The following is a 26,641-nucleotide window of genomic DNA, read 5'->3' as shown; positions in this document are numbered from 1 at the left end:
GATAGGGTAGTGAGTTATCGATCCCTGGAACAGAAAACTGAATTGAAAAATTTATTACAGTGCTATGAGGACCTATGTGGGAGTAGAATGGAGAGAACTAATGCAATCACACACAAGGACGATGTAGGGAATGCTGTTTTGATAAACAGGTTTAATCTCTTAATTAGTGCAGGTTCAGAAGGAAGTGAAAGTGATGCTCCAGGAAGAGGACAGACATGAATCAAGCGAGTTGAGTTCACCAGTCAAGTTGGTCCCCAAAACTGGTGGTACTCAACAATTCTGCATAGTTTATCAGAATGTAAATGCTGTGACAAAAATCTAACTCACACCCAACTCCAAAGCTAGAGGATTAGTGTGGAATTAGTGGGACAATCCAATATTTCCTGGTTACTGGCAAGTACCATTGTCAGAGAAATCAAAACCAAAAGAAAATCTGCTTTTGTGACCTCAAATGGGCCATATCAATTTAATGTAATGTCTTCTGAAACAAAGACCACACCAGCCACTTTTCAAAGTAGTATGAACTGTTGTTGCAGGATTTACTAATTCCAACATCTACATAGATGACTTAGTGATCTTTTGTCATTTGTGGAAAGATCAGATGGTGCATTTTGCAGAGCTCAGACTATAGATAGCCACACTGGTCATAAAACTTGGCAAAAAACAGTTTGTAAAGGCAAAAGCGACATTCTTAGGACACAGATGGATGGATAACACCAAGAAACTCAAAGACAAAAGCCAGAGAATTTCCAAGACCATTTAAAAAGTGCTACAATTTTAGGACTGAGTGGATGGATTCTAAAGGAAATCTGTACCAAACTTTAGTGGCACCATTAGCTAATTTGTTGAAAAAGAACACAATTACTATGATTGGAACAATGCGAGGAGGCATTTTGGAGAATTTAAAAATCAGTGTGGCAAATTTTGAAACTTTAAAATTGCCATCAACACAGGTGATGTAGGTATTGGGAGCTGTGTTATAGAAAGATGCGTGGAATTGAAAGACAACTTAGTTATTTTAAACTTAGAGATTAAAATGCAAAGTTGAGCTTTCAGGTGTTTAGAGCACCTGAATTGAAAAGTTTGTATCAAGAGGCTATATTGTTAGCAGGCAAAGCAGCACTTCTACCAAAGATACCAGCTTTTAAATCAGACCCTTAGCTACCAAAAACCCATTAAATTTAAACCTGAGTTTCGTCAACCTAGGACCAATCCAACTGTAAAAATATTGATAGGTCAAGGGTATAAAAGATTGAGGCATTTGGGAAAAAAAATATAATCGGGGGTGGGGGGCAGAGAAGAATGCGAGTTATCAGTTTGGAGATAAGAGCTCAAACATTTACATGGTACACCATTTAAATTCCTGGACAAAAGAATCCAGAGGAAACAGTCCTGATAGAAGGATCAGTCAGAAAATGAAGTTAGAGAAGATGTTAACCCAACTGTAATGGAGCGTAAATTCTTTGTTATAGAAGTAGGAGTTATTGAAATAGCATGCTATCAGAATCATGTTATTCAGAGCAATCAGAAGGGAATTGTTCAGTCTGTTAACAGTTTAGTTAATTTGTTCATTAAGAGTTAGATAATTAAATTGTTATTTGTGGATTGCAAAGTGAGCATCAGGGATCTCTTAACCACTAGAATTTGCTGAAGCAAAAACAAAAAATCAGATTACCAACCCCTTCTCCCACTACTTAACAGATTGTAGGGAGAGGTGCTACTCTTTGGGTGATTTGGTTGTATTTTGGGGGGTTGGTCCTCTGCTTTTAACAAGATGCAGTGAGCCTTTTTGTACAGAGAGGCTCTGTAATATAGCACAACAGTCTGACCAAAGGCAGATTTAAAACCAAAATTTTATTAATTGTTGGTTATATTGTAACTTGGGAAACACTATTGTCATCCAAGAATGTGCACCAAGACAAAGTCAACTGCATATCTGGTTACAGAGTCTTCAGATTATAGATGACACCTGAGAGAATAAAATGGACAAGATTAGGGAAGCTACAGCTTTAATTCAACTGTTTTCTTTATAACAAAGATAAACTGATAAGGTTTCTAATTAGGCCTCAAACCTCAATTGATTTAAACTGAGTTTCTGCAGTGACCACTAAAAAGTTACAGTACAAGAATTCCCAAGTTAACCTGACTTTTGGATCCAGGTTCCCAGAAATGACTCACTACTGGAGAAGTACATTCATTGTAAAAAAAATTTAGCTACAACTAAATAGCAAGTATTTATTATTTAACTTTAGTCCCTTTACACACAGGGGGAAAAACATTGCACATCTTAGGAAGAGGGAAACTGAAAGCAGCTCAGTGGTCTTTGTTCACAGGTTTTGCTAACCGATTGTGTTGATTAGAATCCTGCTTCTTTAATGCTTTCACTTGTTTTCAGGTGGTACAAGGTCAGACTTAAGCCTGAGAGATCAAATTGTGCCTGAGAGATCAAACAATCCCATTTGGACAGCTTTGTTTCAGCTCACGTGCAACCCACCTACCAGAAGACAGATAGTTCCTTTTCCATTTTAATCCACAAAAGACAAAAACAAACTAGTTCTTACAACAATCTGCACACTGTTGCTACTCTTAATAGTGGATGAGATTAGTTTTTCTAGACCATGCCAGTTGTTGCTTACAGCCCAAGGTATTGCTGTATGCAGATACTGTATGCTTCAGCTATGAGAAAGCACAAAAAGTCAAACAATTTTAATCATTGACAGACATCTGTACTTTGGATTTTGAGGGAAGGTTACTGAAGCACCTGTAGATGGATCAGCATTGGACACTACCCTCAAGGAATATCTGCAGTGTCCAGATCTTTCCACCTAGACGTTACCCCCAATCTTTTGCAGGTAAGGCAACTTAAAACTAGTTAAAAGCTCAACTCATCTGACTACTTTAAGATGCCTTGACACCAAATGCTACTTTGTCATGCACCTCTGGGACAGGAGCCTGGGATAAGCAGAAGCAGGGGGATCTGAGCATATATTTACAGATATTTGAAGTTGGTACAACAGGTGGAGAGAGCAGTGTCTTCAGCTTTATGCAGTACAAAGAGCAAAGTGATGTGAACATGAGATGTACACAATTTGACTTTGTCAGTGGATGCCACATTATACTAAAAGTATAAATACATTGGAGAACAGAAGCAATTTAATAGAATTGCTTCTGAAATTAGAAACCTGAAGTAATTTTATAGATGAGTGAAATTGAGACTGTCCTCCTTGGAGAGAAGGGAGCTAAGAGATTTGATAACTGTTTTCAAAACCAAAGTGGGCTGGACAGAATAGAGCTGTCCCTAAAAAATATTAGGGACAGGAGGGCATGAATTTAAAGTGACATGCAAAAATGATGAGAAAATTCACTAAGTTATTAGAATATGGAATGCACTTTGAGCCGGTGCAGATGCAATAGACCAAATGGTCACCACCTCATGCTGTAACAATTCTCATTCTGGGGAAGAGTGCACAAACCTCACCATAACAGCTATGTGAACAAAATGACAAGCAATTTAGTCCAGATTTATTAATGTTGGCAGCTTGTCAAATGCAGACCCGACTTAACATTATTAAAGAAGTCTGACTTGATCTGCACGAGACTACAAGATATGGCTGACACAAAGTAAATCCTGAAATTACCCAACATTTTGCTAACTGCTACTGACTTGTTCTGGAAGACACGTGGATTCATACAAGGCCAATTAAGTGTATAGCCATATTAGCATAACCAAAATAATACTGGATAACTGAAAAGTGTATTTGAGGTCTAATCTCAGCAGTCAGATCCGTTTAAGTGTTTCATCACAAATGTCAGGTTCGGGATAGTAACATCACTGATTAGACCATTTTAGTTAACTATGTAGCTAAACAGATTTTCTTCAAAATTAGTGTTGCAAAGTATGTGTTGCAATTACCCTGAAATCAGAACAAACTTCCATCTGCTACCAAAGTACTGTGGAAAAGAAAAAAATAATCTCAAGTGGATCATACCAGTATCATGACTAAAATTTCAAAATGTTGAAATTTGTACAATAAGCTTACTTCGTTCTATTGTAGCACATATCAGATTCAGTCAATGCAGATTCTCTTCAGTGTAGTTCAGGCATAGCCAGGCCACCTAAAAAGCATGTAGTATGAGTATATTATCACAATGCAGGTGAAAGCTGGAAGCCACGAGTCGCCACACTTGTACTTACACACTTAAGCTGATTTAGGTAAAATTGCAACTTGAACTTCAATCATATTCTGCAATAGTAGATAAGTAGACAATCTCAAGAAGGGTTGCAAACAGGACACAAGTGTTCCAGTGTTTCCCCATTATCAGAAAAAGTCAAAAGGGCTAGGAGATGTTACAAAAGTAAAGTTGATTTTTGACTTGTGCTCATACAGAATTGCAAATGCCATTAAGTTCAGTATGTTATTGTTCTTTGAAAGTGGCACTGACTTGGTGGGCAAGATAAAAGATTGCCTTTTGGGATTGCAGTGTCAAGTTTGCACATAAATTTATGACTATGACATGAACAGAAGCATGTTTTCACAATGTCAAGTCTTAGTCCAAAAGTCAGAAACATTCAATTACAGAAATTTGACATCCTTTATATAAAGATACTACATCTGGACTGCAGAAACACCAAGGAGATATATCACTGGCTCATCCCATTCAAATTACAAACACAGGTCTTAATCATGTGCCATCTTAAAGCAGAGAAGATTTAAATAAAACAGTTACCTATGCAAATTGCTAAAACAAGGATCAAACTTCTGGAGGGTCATCCATCATGTAGAACGGATTGTGCCGTCACATCTGCACATGGGGGGGGGGGGGGGGGTCAGAATTAAACAGAAGACAGGGAAAGAAATTAGGTCACTTTGTTACATAGTAAGTCAATAAGGTGGACAGGAAGCAATACGTCTCGTAACAAATAATATTTCAGGGTAGTGACTTTCCATTGAATCCTGACATGTTATTGTTTTTCCCACAAATGCTGCCTGACTAGCAGAGTTTCGATCACCTGTAATTTTAAGCTTTTGTACTTATTCAGTCAAATCTCAGCAGTCAGATCCGTACCTTTCTCATCAGAACTTCAGGTTCGGGATTTGCTCATCATTGATAAGACCAGAATCAAAAAACCAGTAGCTCAACTACTGGCCTATATCTAAGTAGTAGTGTACTTCATTTACATTTCAGTAATCAATGAGCAGAGCTTGCAGCTGCTCCCGGAATTGCAGGTTTAAACAATTAAGTTTAAAAAAATTTCAAGATTTTAATTGATTTTGTTGCATTAACATTTGAAAACTCAAAAATTGCATCTTTCACACCATGAACGTTTTTTGAAAAAAATTAGCTTTAGAGGCCTTCATTGAATAGCTGAAGTATACTTGCCACACCTTAGTTCAGAAGCTACAAGATATGCATTTTAAAACTGTTTCCCTACACAGTTAGCTGTTTTCTTCAAAGACTTTATTGAAAAAAGTGGTCATTTTAATTCAGTTAATTCTTAATCACCTAAGTGATTGATTTTATTGGTGTTTGATATATTTTTAATCTTTTTGCATTTTAACATACCTTTCATTTTATGTACAAAGCCCAATGGAGGACAGAAGCAAGACTTCAAAGAGCATTCTGGGAGAAGTCAGCTCAGTTAACACAACTGATCAGCAGAGTGAGGAAGAACCCAGTGTCAAGGAATAGTAAAACCCAAACATTGTTGTACTTCATCCTCTAATTTAAAGGGTTGTGTTGTAGCCTAGAGAGGGTATTTAGTCTGTTTATGAAGATTGCATTGTAATATAAGTAACCAGTTAGTGTTCCTAGTTGGCATAAGCACAGCTTAGGTGAAAATTGGGCTTCACTGAGTGATACTGGGCTAAAGTGACACATTCCTGCAAGATGTGAGGTTAGGGAGCAGTCTAATGTCCCTGACAACAGTTCTGGAAGAAGTGTGATTGGCTGCAGCTCCTCAAAGAGGAGGTTGTTCAGTTGGACACTGAGGAGCCTATAGGGGGCAGAGTGTGATAAGAGACGTTACAGAGGTGGCCACACCAATGGGTTCAGTACGGTAGAGGGGTGACCACCAGGAAGGGCAGGTAGGTAAGACTATTCCCCTCTAACAGGGGTATCATTTTGGATACTGTCACTGGGGAGTGTAACATCAGCAGCCAGGCCTATGGTACTACAGCTGGCTCTGCTGTAGAACAGGGTTAGGCAAGACCCAAGCAATTGATAGTGGAAGACCACCGACTAGTTAGGGGCACAATAGGCCACATTGTGTGTAGCAAAAACAAGATTGGAGGTGGTACAGTGAAATGCCATTTCACCTGAAAAAGACCCAATCTCTTAATATAAAGAGCATAGGGGCATTCCTAAAAAAAATGCAGGAAGGCAAACAGGAAATATGAAATAGCATTTGCAGACAAGGTTTAGGATAATCCAAGACATTCTACAAATATATTATTAAGTGATGTAAGAGACAAGGGCCCCCTTAAAGATCAAGGTGGTTGCTTGTGTCAAAACTCGAGATGGTAGGTACTAAATGTAAATTTAGAGTTTGTGCTGTGAGGAAGAAAGAGATCAAGATGTAGATGTAATTGATATTTTAAAAATAGCTTGCATGACAAGTTCAGGTCTTTGAGAATATAAAAAAGGTGGATAAATCTCTGGGACCTGATCCAATATGTCCCAAAACATTGAAGTAAGAAGGAAATTGCAAGACCTCTTGTAGAAGTACTTCTATCATCTATAATGCAAAGAAATTTAGAGACACTTTTCCCTCATAAAACTATGAGATGCCCGAGGGTCTGTTTCCATGCTGTACATCTATGACTGGGCGGTGATAATGTTCAACCTTTAAGAAAAAGGTTGAAAGAGAAACCGGGAAACCATAGACCCACAAGTCTGACTGTGGTTGTGGGTAAATTGGAGGGGACTTTTAAATATAGCCTTTATGGACATTTGGAGGCACAAATTGCTTAGATATGGTCAGCATGGTTTTGTGTGAGAAAAATGGTGTCTCAAACTTGATTGAATTTGAAGTAGTTACTATGAAGATCGAGGGCAGTGGGGTAAATGGTGTTTACTTGGACTGTAAAGGCTTTAAGTAATTATTAAAGTTAGTTACATGGGATTCAGGGTGAGCTTGCCAATTGGATAATAATTGGCTTAATAGCAAGAAAGTAAAACAAAAAGTGTGGCAGTGAAGGACTGCTTTTCAGGCCGGAAGGCCCATCAACAGTGTTCTACAGGAATCGTAGAGATGTACAGCATGGAAACAGACCCTTCGGTCCAAGCCATCCATGCCGGCCAGATATCCCAACCCAATCTAATCCCACCTGCCAGCACCCGGCCCATATCCCACCAAACCCTTCCTATTCATATACCCATCCAAATGCCTCTTAAATGTTGCAATTGTATCAGCCTCCACCACATCCTCTGGCAGCTCATTCCATACATGTACCACCCTCTGCGTGAAAAAATTGCCCCTTAGGTCTCTTGTTTATATAAATGATTTGGATGAGAATATAGAAGACATGGTTAGTAAGTTTTGGATGATGCCAAAACTGGTAGCATTGTGGACAGTGAAAAAGGTTTTCTAAGTTTGCAAAGGAATCTTTATCAAATGGGTCAATAGCCTGAAAAATGAGTTCAATCTAGATAAAAGGCATTGCATTTTGGAACAACCAAGGGTAGGGCTTATACAATTAATAGAAGAGCCTTGGATAGTGTTTAAAATAGTGGGACCGGGGCTCACGTACATAATTCTTGGAAGTTTGTGTCACAGACAGTGGTTATGAAGGTGTTTAGCATGCTTTCCCTCATTGTTCAGTCTTTGAATATACTAGTTGGTAGAGGTTGTACAAGACACTATTTTTTTTTGATTAGATTACTTTACAGTGTGGAAACAGGCCCTTCGGCCCAACAAGTCCACACCGACCCGCCGAAGCGCAACCCACCCATACTCCTACACATCTACCCCTTACCTAACACTACGGGCAATTTAGCATGGCCAATTCACCTGACCTGCACATCTTTGGACTGTGGGAGGAAACCGGAGCACCCGGAGGAAACCCACGCAGACACGGGGAGAATGTGCAAACTCCACACAGTCAGTCGCCTGAGGCGGGAATTGAACCCGGGTCTCTGGCGCTGCGAGGCAGCAGTGCTAACCACTGTATTCTAGAAGAGGCCTCAGTCTCCAGTTCTAGAAGTATGTTAAGCTGGAGAGGTCCAGAAGAGATTTACCAGGAGTTGCCAGGTATAGAACGCTTGAGTTACAAGAAAGGCTGGGACTTGTGTCACTGGTCTATAGGAGGTTGAGCCTTATAGACATTTATAAAATAACGAGGGGTACAGAGAATTAATGGTAGTTGTCTTTTCTCTCAGGTGGATGAATTCAGAAATGTGAGCATACATTTAAAGGTGAGGAGCGACTGAGATTTTGAAATAAAGATGAAGGGAAATTTTATTTTTTTTTTAAAACTGAGGTTGGTTAGCAGATGGAATGAACTTCCTGAAGCAACAGTTTATATGGGTACAATAACTGTTGAGACATTTGGATAAGTACATAAATAGGAAAGCTTTGAAAGGATAGGGGTCAGGAGCAGGCAGGTGAAACTAGTTTAGTTTGGAATTACATTTAACATGGACTGCTGTATTGACTCTAACCAAGGGAGAAAAGTGTAGCGATAGCTAAATGAGGGCGTGCAGAAAGACAGGCAAAGAACACCGTGCCACTGCAGATCTGAGTGGTAAAACATTAGGAAAGCGTTCCACTAGAACTCGACAGAGCAGAATTGGAAAACCAGATTTCTAAGGATAAACTCCAGGTAACAAAACTCCAGACTTTCCAAAAGGGATTAATTGACCAAAAAGGAGTTTAAAAAAAAAGCCATGCTGACACCAATAACTGATAATGCAGAAACACACATGGCTCTAGCCCCAGAGTGTCAAATGTTCAAAGTGTAAGCATCAATGCATCCTGGAAAGCTTTCCAGCATTTAATAGTACCAGGAATTCAGTTTGTCACACTATTTAAACTGGGACTTAAAACATGCCTCCACTACACATGGATTAATTGTTGGAGGTACTAGGACAGACGAACAGTCTCCCCCCAAAAGAAAGAGATACAAATTTTAGTTACATGGTACAAAAAAATCCTATAGACAATTCAGTTCTTTACAGAAAGATTTTAAAAGCACACTTTGCTATTTCATTAGTATCTACCAATCAAACTTGTTTTCAGTAAAGTTGGAGAGATAATAGCCCAGACACCTTACTTTCAGAAATATGGACGTCATAACTCTTTCCTACACACAAAGTATGGCATATCAGGACTTACCCTAACTGAAAGGCAGCACTTTTGACAATACAACATTGCACAGATTTCCTTCTACTTTGATGTTCAAGCCTCAGGTTCTTGAACCCACAACTTTGTAAATCCAGGTGCGAATACTACCAACTGAAGTCTTCAGGGCAGAGAAGCTTCCACAGTTGTGGGCCTGGGTAGCACGGCCGAAACAAAAAGGGAAAAAAAAGATTAAAAGTTTTTAAAAATCTGACTTTCACGTACAGATTCTTTCAGACTCAGTTTTACATTGAGATCAATATACACACACACAGATCGACAGTGTTTAAAAAAAACCGTCAAATTATAAATTCATGTTTTCTGGGGGCATTCAAGTATTACAACTTGCTTGATCAATGATCGAAAAACGGGGCGGAAAAATAGGATGTTTGAAATTTTAACAAATTAGTTATAGCGGTGTTTTTAATAATTAACAATGTTCAGTGAATTCACTTTATACAAGCAGTCTTACATTACCTAGATTTCCGGCAAGTGAAAGCCACTGTTCCAGTGCCAAGACTCCCTCCGCACAACCTCCCCCACTAAGCTCAGGGATCCCATCCATGGCGCGCATTATCACCCCAGAGAATTAGTTTCTTATTATGGTCATGTAGTATCCATTCTGTTATGGTAAAATAAGAAACAATAATCAGATCATCAGGAAAGGAAGCGTTTTGAGAAAAATACTTTTTGAAGACAACTACATCGCCTCCGTTCTTACTCACGTGGCAGAGAATACAAAGAGACTGTCGAACATGGCCGTTTCCTTTATATACACCAACTCCGCGGAGTACCGCCTGTGACGTTCACCAAACGCATGCGCAACAAGACGTCAAGCATATTTGCACATGCGCATTTAGATGGGAGACGCCGCGATATCTATGCTCCAGCAGTAGCGATTGGAGAAACAATAAATATTAGTTGAGGGTGTGAGTGCTCATTCGGGAACCGCTACAGAAATGGTTATAAAATCATCGTGTAAGAATTTATCCAACTTGCGATTTTGAAATGGAGTTCAGTGGGGACGGGAAATCTCCCGGCCTCAGGAGGGAAGACGAGGGAGTTGGAACCGGAAAAGGTAGCCCAGGATCCGGAAGGAGAGTGGACAAAGCGGAACCAGGAGAGCCTTTCTCTTGGGATTCTACCTCCCTGTCTTCGCTCACATCTGTTCCCTTTAGTACTCTTCGTGGTTAGAATCATAGAGTCCCGACAGTGTGGAAACAGGCCCTTCGACCCAATAAGTCCCACCGACCCTCCGAAGAGTATTCTCCAAAGTAGCCACAAAATACAGATGCACATTTTAGTGTTGGACGGAAGGGTTTGACAGAATCGGTCCGACACACTATTCTTGTGTAGAGTGAATGGCCAGTTCCTGATTGCTCATTATACTGTGTTAACGAGAGGTGTGCACTGAAAGGGGGGGGAGATAATTGCGCTCTCTTTCTAATATACACGCTTTTCTCTCATTCTCTTTCCTCCGCATGTTTCTGCAGACTGTCTGTTTGAGCACATTCCGTTTAAAGTGGCAAGTCGTACATTTGCTATCATCAAACTTAGAAAGGAGGAGACTATTCGGCGTATTGTGTGAACTGGACAACAAAGATCTCACTAGGCTAAATCCATTTCCTAACTTTTAGCTCAACGTCCTGAGGGTTTTGGCAATACTAGTGTTATGAGATGGAGGTGAACCCCTTTTAATTAAACCAAGCACCCAGAAAAGCTCATCTTGCTTCATAAACTGTTAAAATATGAGTGACAAATAACTCCTAATTTTCACTATTTAAAGAAAATAACATGCTGTTAGGTTTGGGAACTAACACAATCAGCAAACATCACTCACTCTGTCTCGGTTCGATGATACCTTGAACATCGCATCCACTTCCTTCTGGATTTGTGTAGATTTGAGAGGATTAAGCCTGTAGGGGTATTGTTTTATTGGGACAGCATTCCCTACTTGCTCCTCATGCACAACAGTATTAGTCCTCATTTTATTCCTACAGATGGCCTCATACTGCTACAACAAACCTTTCAACTGGTTTCTTTGCTCCTGAGCCACATAGTTCACTAACTTATCCCACATCTCAAGGACTTCCTCGTTATTTAACATATTTTAAGGCACATCGAAGTCCATGTCGTCTGGATTTGATTCCTCTGTGGGGCAGTTCTAACACGTGTTTCTCCAATTTCCTATCACTCAAAGTTTCAGCATATTCACATGACATACCTGATACAGTTTTTTTTCTATCTGGCATCTTTACCAGATCGTTTATGTGAATCAACATTTTCTTAATTTGATAGGGAACCACTAAACCTGGCTTTGAAGGGATCCCTTACCACTGGTGACAATACTAATATGTCACCCCCATGGGAAAATGTCTGAATTTTAGAGTTTGCACTGCCACCTGCTTCATTCTATGCTGTGCATTTTTCAGGTGCTGTTTAGCTAATTCACCACCTGATTAGACGGAGATGGATAGGTTCTTGATTGTAAAGGGGATCAAGGCTTACAGGGAGAAAGCAGGAGAATGGGATTGATTAGATTACATTACATTACAGCGTGGAAACAGGCCCTTCGGCCCAAAAAGTCCACACCGACCCGCCGAAGCGCAACCCACCCATACCCCTACATTTACCCCTTACCTAACACTACGGGCAATTTAGCATGGCCAATTCACCTGACCTGAACATCTTTTGGACTGTGGGAGGAAACCGGAGCACCCGGAGGAAACCCACGCAGACACGGGGAGAACGTGCAAACTCCACACAGTCAGTCGCCTGAGACGGGAATTGAACCCGGGTCTCAGGCGCAGTGAGGCAGCAGTGCTAATCACTGTGCCACCATGCCGCCCATTGAGAAACCTATCATCCATGATTGAATGGCTGAGCAGACTTGATGGGCTGAATGGCAACATTTCTGCTCCTATGTCTCATGGTCTTATGATTTACTCTCCCACTCACCTCAGATACATAATCCAAGTGTGGGATCTCCGACTTTGCTCCTATCAATTTTTCTTTAATTAATTTCAAAGGCCCTCTCACTTCATGTCCGAATATTAACTTAAAGGGAGTAAACTGAGTAGATTCCTTTGGGGCATCTCTAATGGCAAACAATACGAATGGTATATCTTTAGCTCAATCACTTGGGTAATCCATGGTTTTCAGGATCTGCTGCCACCTTTCCAAAGCTCCCTGGGATTCAGGATGGTTCAAAGTACTGTATGCCTTAAGCTATCATGACTTCCTTAAACAGATTAGCAGACCATTGGTCTGACTGAATCTCTCTGGGTAACCCATACGAGATAAAGAGAGAGAGGCGGGGCAGTCATTTGGAGATGGTGCCTGTTTAATCACTGTAAACAAAAGATGCGATCACTGTTGGAAACACGACTTTGATGTAATGTTTCCATCAGGACCTCAAGATCTCCTTCGGATAATCCAATTTTTGGATAATTGGTAGTCGGATAATTGAGGTTCCTCTGTACTTGGTTAGGTTTTTCCTTTATCACTACATCAAACAGGGTGTCAGCTAACTGAACCCCAACTCATTCATATTTCTCTTTAGTTTTTCTTTTTTGCTTTGTGACAGTGGGATATTGTTACTACACAGTCTGGAAAAATTCCAGGGTATTTGTCTTTTAACTCCCCGGTTCTCTGGTTTTCCTTTGGCTTCACCACCACAAGAGATGTCATTCCCATCTTGATTCCTGCTAGGAAGTTCCCAAAAACAAACTGAATTCCTGGAACTGACACTCAGTCAATCACTCCCACTGTTACTTCCCCAGTCTTGTTTCGGCTCGCAAACCTGAACGTACACAGTGGAATGCTAAATTTCTGTCCATCTATTCCACTAATTACCACTCTTGGGTAACATGTCAGAAAGAGTGCAAATAATTTCATCTCTTACTATTCGAGATGATTAGATCATGTATGTCTCAAAATTGTAACTTCTTTCCAATGCGGAACTTCAAGCCAGTGTCTACAGGAAAACAACACATTTGGACCAAATATTGAACTACAGAAGCAATCATCCCAACATCCACAAACGAATTTGCATTAGGACATTATTTCAATGAGCCACTACACACTGCAGCACAGAGGAACTACGACAGAGCAGAGAAAAATCACCTATACAGTGTATTCAAAAAGGCTGGGTACCCAATGAACACAGTCTGCCGAATTCTCAACAACAAACCCAAACAAGCAGACAAAACATGTCCAGGAACCCTAACCACTCTCCCCTACATCAAAGACATCTCGGAAATGACTGCCAGACTACTCAGACCCCTTGGCATCATGGTAGCCCACAAACCCACCAGCACACTAAAACAGCAGCTAATCAACTTGAAAGACAACAAGCAAAACTAATGTCATTTACAAAATACTGTGCAAGAACTGTAACAAATACTACATTGGACAAACAGGCAGAAAACTATCCACCAAGATATATGAACATCAACTAGCCACAAAACAATATGATCCTCTCTCACTAGTATCCTTACATACAGATAAGGAAGGATACCACCTCGACTGGGACAACACATCCACCCTAGGACAAGCCAAACAGAGATACGCACGAGAACTCTTTGTAGCATGGCATTCCAACTGGAACTCTATCAATAAACACATTGACTTGGATCCCATTTACCACCCCTGAGAAAAATAATAGGAAATGATGTCGCCACAGGAAATGACATCACAAACCCAAGGAAACCCAAAAATATGAATAGAAAGCAGGAAACACAAGCAGTGCTTTGTCCGGAGGCCCACTGAAGATGTTACCTAGTATGGTGATGAAACGTCTGAAAATGAACCTTCTAGCTCAGCGAGCAAACCCACATCCATAGTATGAATTAGCACTGCCCACACGTTCTCTGGCCTCTCTGGCCACTCGTTTTGCCTAGCCAATTTTTCAAATGAAATAAAGAAGGCTTCGACATCTTACCTTCTCCCTTCATCTCCATCCTGTTAACTTGACTTTCCTGACTAATTCACAACTTCTGGAGTTCAAATTGTCTCTTCCTTTCTATTCTCTCTCTCTTTCTGTTTGCTCAGTGAACAGCCTTCTCTCTCTTTCTTTTCCTTTAACATGGCTCTTCTTTCCCTTCCTTTATCTTCTAACTTCAGTTGCCTCAATTGCAATTGAAGTTTTTCGAACTGTACTGCACTTGTCTGTTTCTCTGATACACCTGAGTGCTTAACCAACTCCATTAACAGTTTCAGCTTTCCTTTTGTCCCTGGTTAAACCTAGTTCTAACCTATTGGTTACTTCTAAAAGTATATCCTTCATCTGTCTTTCTAAACTTTGCAAATTTGGCATCTTCAAACCCCCGAATCTCTTTAGCAATCTTAAGAGCCATTTCTCTTGTAATTTAAAGGGATTGAAATTAAACAAATTGTCTCACCAAAGTTTTGTTTAAACATCTAGGACACTAATCACCAAGTGTTTAAATCTGCTGAAATCTTTTGTATCCCAAATCTGTCCAAATCCCTGAGTGGATCTGTCTAAACCTGAACAAATCTTGGAAAACAAACCCTCAAACTGTTATAACACAGAGGCGAACCCCTCTATTATTTGTAACAAACACCCAGAAAAGCTCGCCTTGCTATCTATTAAAATATGAGTGACAGAGAACTCCTAAATTCTACTATTTAAAGAAAATAACATCAATTGATGGTAGGAGACAGATGGTGGGTGGAGAGTCTTTTTTGGACTGGAGGCCTGTGATCAGCAGTGTTCCGCAGGGATTGGTGCTGGATCCGCTTGAGTTTGAGTTCATGTATCCTTGGACATCAGGGTGTGTCTAGGAAAAATGAACAAACAACGAAATTCACAGCTGACCTTGGAGGAACTTGTGTGGGAGAGTTCATCGCATAGGAACAGATAAATGCGTGGTTTTTAATGTGTAAACTTGCCATAAGTCTGCAACAGTGTGTAGAGTGAGTTCTTTCTTGATTATATGTTTTATTGAAATCTGTCTCTTGATTAAATTTTAAAAATATAAACCATAAGTACTAAGTTAGCCTGGAGCACTTTTTTAGAGCAAAAAGACAGTGCTATTTTCTGGTTCTAAGATTGTGAAGGAGCAAAAAAAGCCTTTAGTAGAGTGATATGCTCTTCCTGTTGGATGTGGGAGTTTAGGAAGAGTTTCCATGTCACTGATAATTATGTCTGCAGGAAGTCTGCTTGGTTGCAAATCCTATCGGATCGGTTGGAGCGACAGTTAGAGGCATTGAGGAATTTACAAGAGCTAGGGGGTGTGATGGATGGCAGTTTTAGGAAAGGAGAAAGGCCGCACATACAATCAGGTAGATGGATTAACAGCAGGAAAAGTAGGATGGAAGAGCAAGTAGTGCAGGAGTCTTCTGTGGCTATCCCCATTTCAAACAAGTATGCTGTTTTGGAAAATTTAGGGGGTGATGGGCTCTCAGGGGAATGTAGCACAAACAGTCAAGTTTCTGCTATCAAGACAGACGTTAATGGAATGAGGGATAAGTCAGGTTCCGAGTGATTGATTGTGATAGGGGACTCTCTAGGCAGAGGCACAGACAGATGTTTCTGCGGCCAGCAACAATCAGAATAGTGTGTTGTCTCCTTGGTGTCAGAATCAAGGCTGTCGACAAACATAGACTGGGACTGCATTGTGTTAATGGTTTAGATGGAGAGGAATTTGTTAAGTGTGTGTTCAATAAAATTTTCTGATTCAGTATAGGGATGTTCCAACTAGAGAAGGTGCAAAACCTGACCTACTCTTGGGAAATAAGGTTGGGCAGATGACTGAGGTGTCAATGGGGCCTGCAACCACAATTCTATTAGTTTTAAAATAGTGATGGAAGAGGATAGACCGGATCTAAAAGTTGAAGTTCTAAATTGGAGGAAGGCTACATTTGAGGGTATTAGGCAAGAACTTACAAAAGCTGATTGGGGGCAGATGTTCACAGGTAAAGGGACGGTTGGAAAATGGGAAGCCTTCAAAAATGAGAAAACGAGTCCAGAGAAAGTATATTCCTGTTCGAGTGAAAGGAAGGGCTGGAAGGTGTAGGGAATGCTGGATGACTAAAGAAATTGAGGTTTTGGTTAAGAGAAAGAATGAAGTATATGTCAGGTATAGACAGGAGGAATCGAGGAAATCCTTAGAAGAATATAAAGGCAGTAGGAGTACATTTAAGAGGGAAATCAGGAGGGCAAGAAGAGGACGTGAGATAGTTTTTGCAAATAGGATTAAGGAGAATTCAAAGGGTTTTTATAAATACATTAAGGATAAAAAGGTAACTAGGGAGAGAATAGGACCCCTCAAAGATCAGCAAGGCAGCCTATGTGTGGAACCGCAGGAGATGAGTATTTTGCATCAGTGTTTACTGTGGAGAAGGACATAGAAGGTATAGAATGTGGGGAAATGGTTGGTGACATCTTGAAAAATGTCCATATTACAGTGGAAGGGGTGCTGAATGTCTTGAAATGCATAAAAGTGGATAAATCAACAGGACCTGATTAGATGTACCCCAGAACTCTTTGGGAAGCTAGGGAAGTGATTGCTGGGCCTCTTGCTGAGATATTTGTATCATCGATCGTCACAGATGAGGTACCAGAAGACTGGATGTTGACTAACATAGTGCAACTATTTCAGAAAGTTGGTAAGGAAATGCAAGGGAAGTATAGCCTGGCGAGCCTGACATCGGTGGTGTGCAAGTTGTTGAAGGGAATCCTGAAGGACAGGATTTACATGTGTAGAGGAACTCGATTATCTGAAGGACATGGGTGGGGAGTATTTCATTTGGTTAATCAAATTCCGTGTAATGGAATGTTGGATAACATAGTTTAGCCAAGCATCGGGATCTTGCAATCTTGCCGGATAATCTGATATTCAGATAATTGAATGCCGGATAATCGAGGTTCCTTTGTATTTGAAAAGGCAAGGATTGATTAGGGATAGTCAGCATGGCTTTGTGCATGGGGAATCATGTCTCACGAACTTGAATTTGAAGAAGTTTTTTGGAGAAGTAGCAAATAGGATTGATGAGGGCAGACCGGTGGACATTTGACAAGGTACCCCATGGGAGGCTGGTTAGCAAGTTTAGATCCCATGGAGTATAGGGAGAACTAGCCATTTGGTTACAGAACTGACTCAAAGGTAGAGGACAGAGGGTGGTGGTGAAGGGTTGCTTTTCAGACTGGAGGCCAATGGTGTGCCACAAGGATCAGTGCTGGGTCCACTACTTTTTGTCATTTATATAAATGACAAGTTGTGAACGTAGAAGGTATAGTTAGTAAGTTTGCAGATGACACCAAAATTGGAGGTGTAGCGGACAGCGAAGAAGGTTACCTCAGATTACAATGGGATCTTGATCAGATGGGTCAATGGGTTGAGGAGTGGCAGATTGAGTTTAAATAAATGTGAGATGCTACATTTTAGAAAAGTAAATCAGAGCATGACTTACACACTTACTGATAAGGCCCTAGCGAGTGTTGCTGAACAAAGAGACCTGGGCGTGCAGGTTCATAATTCCTTGAAAGTAGAGTTGCAAGTAGAAAGGACAGTAAAGAATACATTTGGTATGCTTTCCTTTATTGGTTAGAGCATTGAGTATAGGAGTTGGGAGGTCATGTTGTTGTTGTACAGGACATTGGTTAGGCCATTTTTGGAATATTGCATGCAATTCTGGTCTCCTTCCTATTGGAAGTGTGTTGTGAAACTTGAAAGGGTTGAGGAAAGATTTACCAGGATGTTGCCAGGATTGGTGGATTTGAGCTATAGGGACAGGCTGAGGCTGTTTTCCCTGGAGCATCAGAGGCTGAGGGGTGATCTTATAAAGGTTTATAAAATTATGAGGGGCATGGATAGGATAAACAGACAGTCTTTTTCCTGGGGAGTCCAGAACTAGAGGGCATAGGTTTAGGTTAAGAGGGGAAAGATATAAAAGGGACCCAAGAGCCAACATTTTCACGCAGAGGGTGGTGCGGGTATGGAATGAACCGCCAGAGAAAGTGGTGGAGGCTGGTACAATTGCAGCATTTAAAAAGCTTCTGGATGTATATATGAATAAGAAGGGTTTAGAGTGATATGGGCCAAGAGCTGGCAAATGAGAGTAGATTAGGTTAGGATAACTGGTCGGCATGGATGAGTTGGACCAAAGGGTCAGTTTCTGTGCTGTACAAACTATGACTCTATTTGGATGAGAATTTAGGAGGCGTGGTTAGTAAACTTGCGGATGACACCAAACTTGGTGTTATAGTCGACAGTGAAGAAGATCCTCTAAGATTACACAGGGATCTTGATCAATTCGGCCAATGGGCTGAGTAGTGGCAGATGGAGTTTAATTTGGATATATGTGAGGTATTGCATTTGGGTAAAATGATCAAGGGCAGGGCCTATACAATTAATGGTAGGGCCCTGATGAATGTTATTGAACAGAGACACTTAGGGTTTCAGGTCCATAGTGCTTTGAAAGTTGCATCACAGGTAGACAGGTTGGTTAAGAAGGTGTTTTGCATGCTAGCCTTCATTGTGTAGACCATTGATTGTAGGAGTCATGTTGAGGTTGTACAGGGTATTGGTTACTCACTTTTGGAGTACTGTGTACAGTTCTGGTCACCTTGCTATAGGGAGGATATTATTAAACTGGAAAGGGTGCAAAAAGGTTTATAAGGAGGGATAGTTAAAAGGAGAGGCTGGAGAGGCTGGGACTTCTTTTCCTTGGAACTTGAGGGGTGGACCTTATTCGAATTTACAAAATAATGAGGGGCATAGATAAGGTGAATAGCCAGGGTAGAAGAGTCCAAAATTAGAGGGCATAGGTTTAAGGTGAGAGGGGAAAGCTTTAAAAAGGACCTCACAGATAACTTTTTCATTCAGAGGGTGGACCATGTATGAAGTGAGCTGTCAGAGGAAGTGATAGAGGGGGGTACAATTAGAACATTTAGAAGACATTTGGACAGGTACATGAACAAGAAAGGTTTGGAGGGACAAGGGCCAAATTAGGGCAAATGGGATTGGCTCAGTTTACCATACTTGGTTGGCATGCATGAGTTGGATTGAGAAGTCTGTTCCCATGTTGTATGACTCTATGATTTTATGGGTCTTTATCAAAAAAAGACATACTCGTCAGGCAACGCTGATAGAGGAAGAAACTTAGTCAATAGAAGGGTTCAGAATTGATAGGGTAGAAATGTTGGATAGAATGTTGATACTCAAAGTTGAAAAGACATGGGTTTGGATGAGATGCATTCAAGGATTTTAAATAAAGTGAGAGTGGAAATTGCGGGCATATTGGCCACAATCTTTCAGTTTCCTTCGACTGGGAAGATGTCAGAAGATTGAAAAATTACAAACATTACAGCCTTGTTCATGAAAGGTTATAAGGAGAAGCACAGCAATTACAGATCAATATTTGCAGTTGTGGAGAGGTTTTGAGAGACATTTATTCAGGGTAGAATTAGTAGTTACCTGGAAAATGGTGGGTTGATTAGGAAGAGTCAGAAGATGAAATCATTTTAAACTAAATTGCTGGAGCTTTTTGAAAAGGTAACAGAAGGCTCAATGAGGGTAATACTTTTGATGTGCTGTACATGAATTTCAGAAGATGCTACATACAGTGCCAGAAAACAGACTTGAGAGGAAAATTATAGGTTATAGAATAAAAGGGACAGTAGCAAAAAGATACAAAATTGGATGAATGAAAGGAAACAGAGTGTTCATCAATGGATATTTTTCGGACTGGAGAAGGTTTTGTGGTGGAGTTCCTCAGGTGTCAGCATTGGAAACCTTGCTTTTACTGACATTTATTAAAAACATATCTTGGTGTACAGGGGGCAATTTCAAAGTTTGCAGAAGATACAAAACTTGGAAGAATTGCAAGCTCTGAGGAGGACAATGTAGAATTCCAGAAGATATAGATGAGTTGATGGAATAGGAAGATAGGAGGCAGATGAGTATCAATGCAGAGTTGTGAGGCGATACATTTTGGTAGGAAGAACATTGAAAGGCAACATAAAATGCGGGCTACAATTCTGAGTAGGGGTGTAGCACAGAGATGTATATGTGCACAGATCATTGAAGGTTGCAGGAGAGGTAGACAGAGCAGTAAGTAAATGTACAGTATTCTCCACTTTATTAATAGAGGCATAGAGTACAAAGAAACTTCAAAAATAGGAGCATATTAGGTCAACCAGTCCTTCAAACCTGCAACGTCATTCAACATACTCATGGCTGATCATGTAACTTAGCATCTTGTTTTTGTTTTCTCTCCATACCCTTTGATCCCTTTAGCGTTAAGAACTACTGTATATCTAACTCCTTCTTGAAAATATTCAATATATTGGTCTTAACCATTTTCAGTGGTAGAGAATAGGCTCACTGCTTTCTTGGTAAAGAAATTTCTTTTTGTCTCAGTCCTAAATGGCTCGTATACTTTGACTGTACCCCTAGTTATGGACTTCCTGGTCATTGGGAACATCCTTCCTACATTTACCCTGTCTACTACGTTTAGAATTTTATAGGTTTCTATGAGATCTTCCCTCTTTCCTCTAAATTCCAGTCAATGTCATCTGAACCGATCCAGTCTGTCTTGATGCATTAGTCTTGCCATCCCAGGTTTAGTACAAGAATGAGGAGGTGATGTTGAACTTACATAATGCTGGAGCAATGTGTACAGTTCAGGGCTTCGCATTGTAAGAAGGATATGAATGTATTGGAGTGAATGCAGAAGCAGTTTACAAGAACGGCTCCAGGGATGAGAAGCTTAAGTTATGGGATTGGATTGAGGAAATTGGGACTGTTTCCTTTGGAGAGAAGAAATCTAAGAGGAGATCTGCTGGAGGTTTTCAAAATCATGAGGGGACTGAAAAATGTATATATGGAGGAACTGTTCATGCTTGTTGTACAAGAACAAGAGGCATAGATTTAAAGTGATCTCCAAATTAAGCAAGAGAGAATTGAGGAAAAACATCTACATTTAGTGAGTAGTTAGGCAATGGAAATGTGCTGCCTGAAATTGTGGCATAGGCAGATTCAATTGAGGCATTCAAGAGGGATTGGATGATTATTTGGTCAAAGATAGTGTGCAAGAATATGGGGAAAAGCAGGATATTGGCACTAAGTACTAATCTCATTTAACAAGGCAGTGCAGGCATTTTTGGCAAATTGACTCCTCCGGTGCCATATCACTTTTGTGATTCTGTGTTTTAAAAAAAGTGTGGTTCAATTTAAATCAAGGTTCTAAATCTAAACAGAGCAATTATCGAAGGTATGAGAAAGAAATTGCCTGTGATGGATTGAAAAAAATACATTAAAGGGTTTGACAGTTGTTAGGTATTAGTATTTAAAAAGAATGAATCCTGGATTTTCAAATTCCTATCAGTAAGAAGTACTCAATAGGAAATGCAAGCATCTCATTGCCAACAAGGGAAATTAAAGATAATATTAGATTCATGAAAGTGAAGTAATTCTACAGAAGTTTTTACCGCATCACCAAGTCATAATTTATTTATATGTGGGAAATCCCTGATACAGGTCTAGCTCCCTCAGAGCCAGTTCACAGACTGTCAGAATGTCTGATACTCCTCTTTATCTGTCAGCCAGAGCTCCCTGATTTGACCAGATTATCAGCCTCAATCAGGGAAATCATTCTATGAGGTCCACCTGGATGACCTTGCTACAATCACTACATCCCTCCCCCTCTGAGTTCAAAGTCCTTTCTCTTATAACGCCTCCTGGTACTGGATCACGTTCCACTGACTCTGTGTTGGATACAGGCAGCATGTATCACACAGGAGCTTGCCTCTTGTGCCTGGAGCTTCTCAGGAGAAATTCACTGTCTTCTAGTAGCAAAGGCATTGATCTGGTGAGAGCCACTCTGTCCAGTCTAAGATTCAGAGGTCTCTTCAACCCTTGACGAGAAGGAGAGTCCATTGGGTTCCGATAGTGTTTCCAACTGTTCCACGGAGCAGGGCACATTTTGCTTCCACACTGTTTGTGAGTTCATGGCTTTCAGATAGCCCACATTAATGTTTGCTCCTATCCAAACTTATTTCATCACAAGTGTTGACCATCTTGTGTTAACCAAGCCTGTTTTGTATGCGGAGTCATTTTTGCGGTTCCTACACTAAACTTCGTCTCCCCTCAGTATCAGTCTCTCTCACTTGCCACATCATGTCCAGTTGTTTCATTTTTGGCAAGACTGGATCTTTCTACATCCAGAGTCTGATATCGTCAGATGTGACTGAAAGTGTCCAGAAAATTGGAAACCATTACGGAGTTTCCAGTACCACCAGTCGTGTATCTTATCGTTGGTGGTGGCTCAATGCATCCACATTTACCATGTGGCCTCCCGGACAGTTTTTTAACTTTATACGTACTTAGTATTATAGTCCATGTTTTCAGCCTGAAGCTATGGCTGGCACTGAATTGTCCTCTTTAAGTAGACCTGGTAGGGGTTTGTGGTTCATTATTATAACAAATTTATATCCATAAAGATATTGGTGGAACTTCCTGACACCAAATATGACCTTGAAACTGTCCTTCTTTATCTGGGCATATTTACGTTCTGCATTTGCCAAAATCCTGGATGCAGTGGAGAGGTGTTCCTCTCCATTGGCCCACCAATGAGCTAATACTATCCCAATACGGTACAGGGAGGCATTGCATGTAAATACCATATTTCACTTGGTATCATAGTGTGCCAACACCTTAGAGAATAATAGCTGTTTCTTCATATCCCTGAAAGCTATGGCTTGGCTACATGACTTTTCCAAGGCTGACACTTTTTTGGGAGTTGATGCAAAGGTGCCAGATTAGAGGGTAGGCTATGTATGAATTTTCCTTAATAATTCACCATTCCTAGGAAAGACTTAAGCTCCAATACAGACATGGGAGCTGGGACACCTTTGATAACCCTCATTTTATCTGCCAATGGGTGTAACTCCGTCTTGTTAACTCTGCAGCCCAGGTAGGTCACTTGGGATGCTGAAACACACATTTTTCCCTTCTCCCTGCCTGGGAGAATCATCTAAGGACTATGTCCACATTTTGGTCTTCCCTGTATTAGCACATCATCTGGATAAATGGCGAACTGTGGTAGACCCTGTAAAATGGTCTCTATCATCTGCTGAAAAATTGCAAAGACTGATGACCCTAAATGACTGTCTTGCATATTGGTACAAACCTTTATAGAGATTAATTGTAGATACTTCTGGGGATTCTCATGTAAATGCAAGTGTACATGGTTCATGTCCAGCTTCATGAAGGACACCACGCCCCCCCCCCCCCAACACCCCACCGACAGCTTAGAATAGAATAGAATCCCTACTTTGTGGAAACAGGCCCTTCAGCCCAACAAATCCACACACACCCTCTGAACAGTAACCCACCCAGACCCATTCCCCTATCCTATTGATCTACATTTCCCCTGAATAATGCACCTAACCTACACATTCCTGAACATGGCCAATTCACCTGACCTGCACATCTTTGGATTGTGGGAGGAAACCTGAGCACCCAGAGAAAATCCATACAGGCAGGGGGAGAATATGCAAACTCTGTACAGACAGTCACCGGTGGCTGAAATCAGATCTGGGTCCCTGGTGCTGTGAGGCAGCAGTGGTAACCACTGAACTACCACTACCCCCCCATATAAATCCTCTATATGAAGGAGTGGGAATTTATCCAGCTCCAAAGAGCAGTTTACTGTTTTTAAATCCCCACAAAGGCAAACCAACCCATCAGTTTTCAAAATCGGTATGACCAGTGCTGCCCATTTCTCAAACTGGATTGGTTTGATGATTCCTTCTCTTTCCAGCCTTCTGATTTCTGCCTCCAATTTTGCCAGAGAGGCAAATGGCACTGGGGGGCCTTGCAGAATTGTGGAATTACGTTCTAGTTGACATGCAAGTTGGCCTTGGCTCCTATGATAGTCCTAGACCTTACAGCAAGATTTCTTGGTATTTAATTAAAACTTCACTGAAGCAGCCATTTTCTAATCAAAAAATGTTGAGCCATTCTAGGTGACTTTGTCAATCAATTTTGCCCCATCAAGCTTGGGTACAAGCCTTTTCCTACAATCAGTGGTAACTGAATCAGCTGCTTGTCATAAGACACCGGAAGTTGTACCCTTAATCTGTAATGGTTCCCCAGTATACATTCATAGTCTTGAGCAAAGTTAAGGGTTGGAGTCCAGAGCGAATTTTGTTGATGATTGGTTCTGCGATCACAGAAACAACTGCACTGGTTTTAGGACCTCCATTAGGACCTTTTAATCAGAAATTATTTTGATTTCTGATTTAGATATTGCTAAGCAATTTGCTGTTCTAAACCAGATGTAGGTGGACTTTCCAGAGTGTGCAGTCTCCTGGATTGGCCTGTAAGTTCTCTTACTCAATTTTGGCCAAATGGGACTCCTTTGCAGTCTCAAGTCAATAGACCGGCAGTAATGACAATGGCTTGCTGGCATGGATCCAGACACAAATTTTAATCATTTGGTTGAACCTTAGCTTTGTTTTGGGGTATTGCTTTGGGCTGACTCAGAATCCCTCTGTTCAACATATGTCCTGAGTGAGGTTATGCAATTTTCTTCACTCAAGTGGTGTTCCCCAACCTTAGACTGGCAAGGGTGTCCACTTCTATTGGAATACCCTGAAACTCAAATGCTCCATTTGCCACATTTTCCAATGATAAAACCAGTTGTATTGCTTGTTTGAAATCCTTTTGGGCTTCAACTAGTAGGCACATTTGCATGATTACATCATTAATCCCACATACCAACCAATCTCTCAGCATCTCATTAAGGGTTAAACTAATATCACGTGCCTCTGCCAGTCGTTTTAACCTCATCAAAAATTCTGACACAGATTCCCCGATTCTCAACTTGCCGAGTAGTGTCTCAGAATTACAGGAGAGTTGAGGTCGTAATATTCCTGAACTAATCCATCAATGTTTGAAAGGTTTTTGTGTTTGGTGCCTCTGAGGCAATTAGGCTTCTAATAATTAAAAAAGCTGTGGACCCACAATCTAACAGGTGAATTACTTATTGCTTTTCATCTGCCCCAATGTTATTTGCCTGGAAAAGAATAATGCATTCTTTCCATTTTCAAGGCCCAGTCTTCGATGGCAATGTTGAACAAGTCAAGCTCTCTAAATAACAGCATGATGTCTATAACGCTTATCCAAACTCAAAGATGACCTTTGCGAGCGAGTTTCGCCAGGAACATCCCACTCTCGTTGGCACTGTAATAATTCCACTGAAGGCTGGTATCCCGTCACCAAGTCATCCTTTATTTACATGTGGGAAGTCCTTGACATTGTTCCAACTTGTTCAAAGCCAGCTCAATTTCCTCTTTTTATCTGTCAGCCAGGGCTCCCTGATTGGACTAGATTAACAGCCCCAATTAGGGAACTCATATTCTGTGAGGTCCACCTGGCTTATCTTGTTACAATCACAACAGGGAGATGTTTATAACGTTGCTAAAAACATAGAACATAGAACATAGAAGAATACAGCGCAGTACAGGCCCTTTGGCCCTCGATGTTGCGCCGATCCAAGCCCACCTAACCTACACGAGACCACTATCCTCCATATGCCTATCCAATGCCCGCTTAAATGCCCATAAAGAGGGAGAGTCCACCACTGCTACTGGCAAGGCATTCCATGAACTTACGACTCGCTGAGTGAAGAACCTACCCCAACTTCAGTCCTATATCTACCCCCCCTTAATTTAAAGCTATGCCCCCTTGTAATACCCGACTCCATAAGCGGGAAAAGGTTCACACTGTCAACCCTATCTAACCCCCTAATCATCTTGTACACCTCAATCAAGTCACCCCTAAACCTTCTTTTCTCTAATGAAAACAGCCCCAAGTGTCTCAGTCTTTCCAAAAAGTTGGAAGCCTGAAGATAGGAAGAATTCTAGAATTCAACAAAAGGGTATAACGGAATTTTTACAGAAAGAGAGAATAGAATATGAATATACATAGTAAGAAACATTCAAAGAATTTGTAATATCTTCAACAGGTATGACAGGTATGTGAAAAAGGAAAAAAATTAGCAAAGAGAATTGTGGGTCCATTATTAGCGGAGACCTGAGAACATGTAATAGGAAATGGAGAAATGGCAGTGACGTTCAATAAGGACTTTGTTTCTGTTTTCAAAGAAGATTCAAGATGTTTCCCTGAATTGTTCAAGTTGCAAGGGTCTAATGAGAGTGGTGCTGAATGAAATTAACATTTGTTTGTTCTAGATAGTAATGCATTCAGTTACCTCCTGGTGATTTCTTTGTGCCCCCACATACTTTCTAAATCTACCTGTTTCTAGGCA

At 40.7% G+C, this 26,641-nt stretch overlaps 1 long non-coding RNA gene and 2 other non-coding genes across 5 annotated transcripts; all 3 read right to left on the bottom strand.

Annotated features, from left to right (window-relative positions):
* Window positions 1-1,835: 1,835 nt before the first annotated feature.
* Window positions 1,836-10,153, bottom strand: LOC122552942. 3 transcript variants are annotated; one of them, XR_006312561.1, is made up of 6 exons: window positions 10,066-10,153; window positions 9,818-9,962; window positions 9,335-9,494; window positions 4,729-4,803; window positions 4,041-4,116; window positions 1,836-1,969 (listed from the first exon to the last, which is right to left on the bottom strand). It is a non-coding gene; the product is annotated as an uncharacterized LOC122552942 (long non-coding RNA). The 3 variants fall into 3 exon arrangements; XR_006312562.1 differs by having other exon boundaries at window positions 10,062-10,079; XR_006312560.1 differs by lacking the exon at window positions 10,066-10,153 and having other exon boundaries at window positions 9,818-10,055.
* Window positions 3,769-3,838, bottom strand: LOC122553297. Its single transcript, XR_006312677.1, has one exon. It is a non-coding gene; the product is annotated as a small nucleolar RNA SNORD50 (small nucleolar RNA).
* Window positions 5,046-5,112, bottom strand: LOC122553296. The gene has a single exon (XR_006312676.1). It is a non-coding gene; the product is annotated as a small nucleolar RNA SNORD50 (small nucleolar RNA).
* Window positions 10,154-26,641: the final 16,488 nt, after the last annotated feature.

Source organism: Chiloscyllium plagiosum, chromosome 9 (genome assembly GCF_004010195.1).
Source record: "Chiloscyllium plagiosum isolate BGI_BamShark_2017 chromosome 9, ASM401019v2, whole genome shotgun sequence".
Lineage (NCBI taxonomy): Eukaryota > Metazoa > Chordata > Chondrichthyes > Orectolobiformes > Hemiscylliidae > Chiloscyllium > Chiloscyllium plagiosum.
Note: the sequence above shows the minus strand (reverse complement) of the source record. Positions and strands in the feature narration are given on the sequence as shown.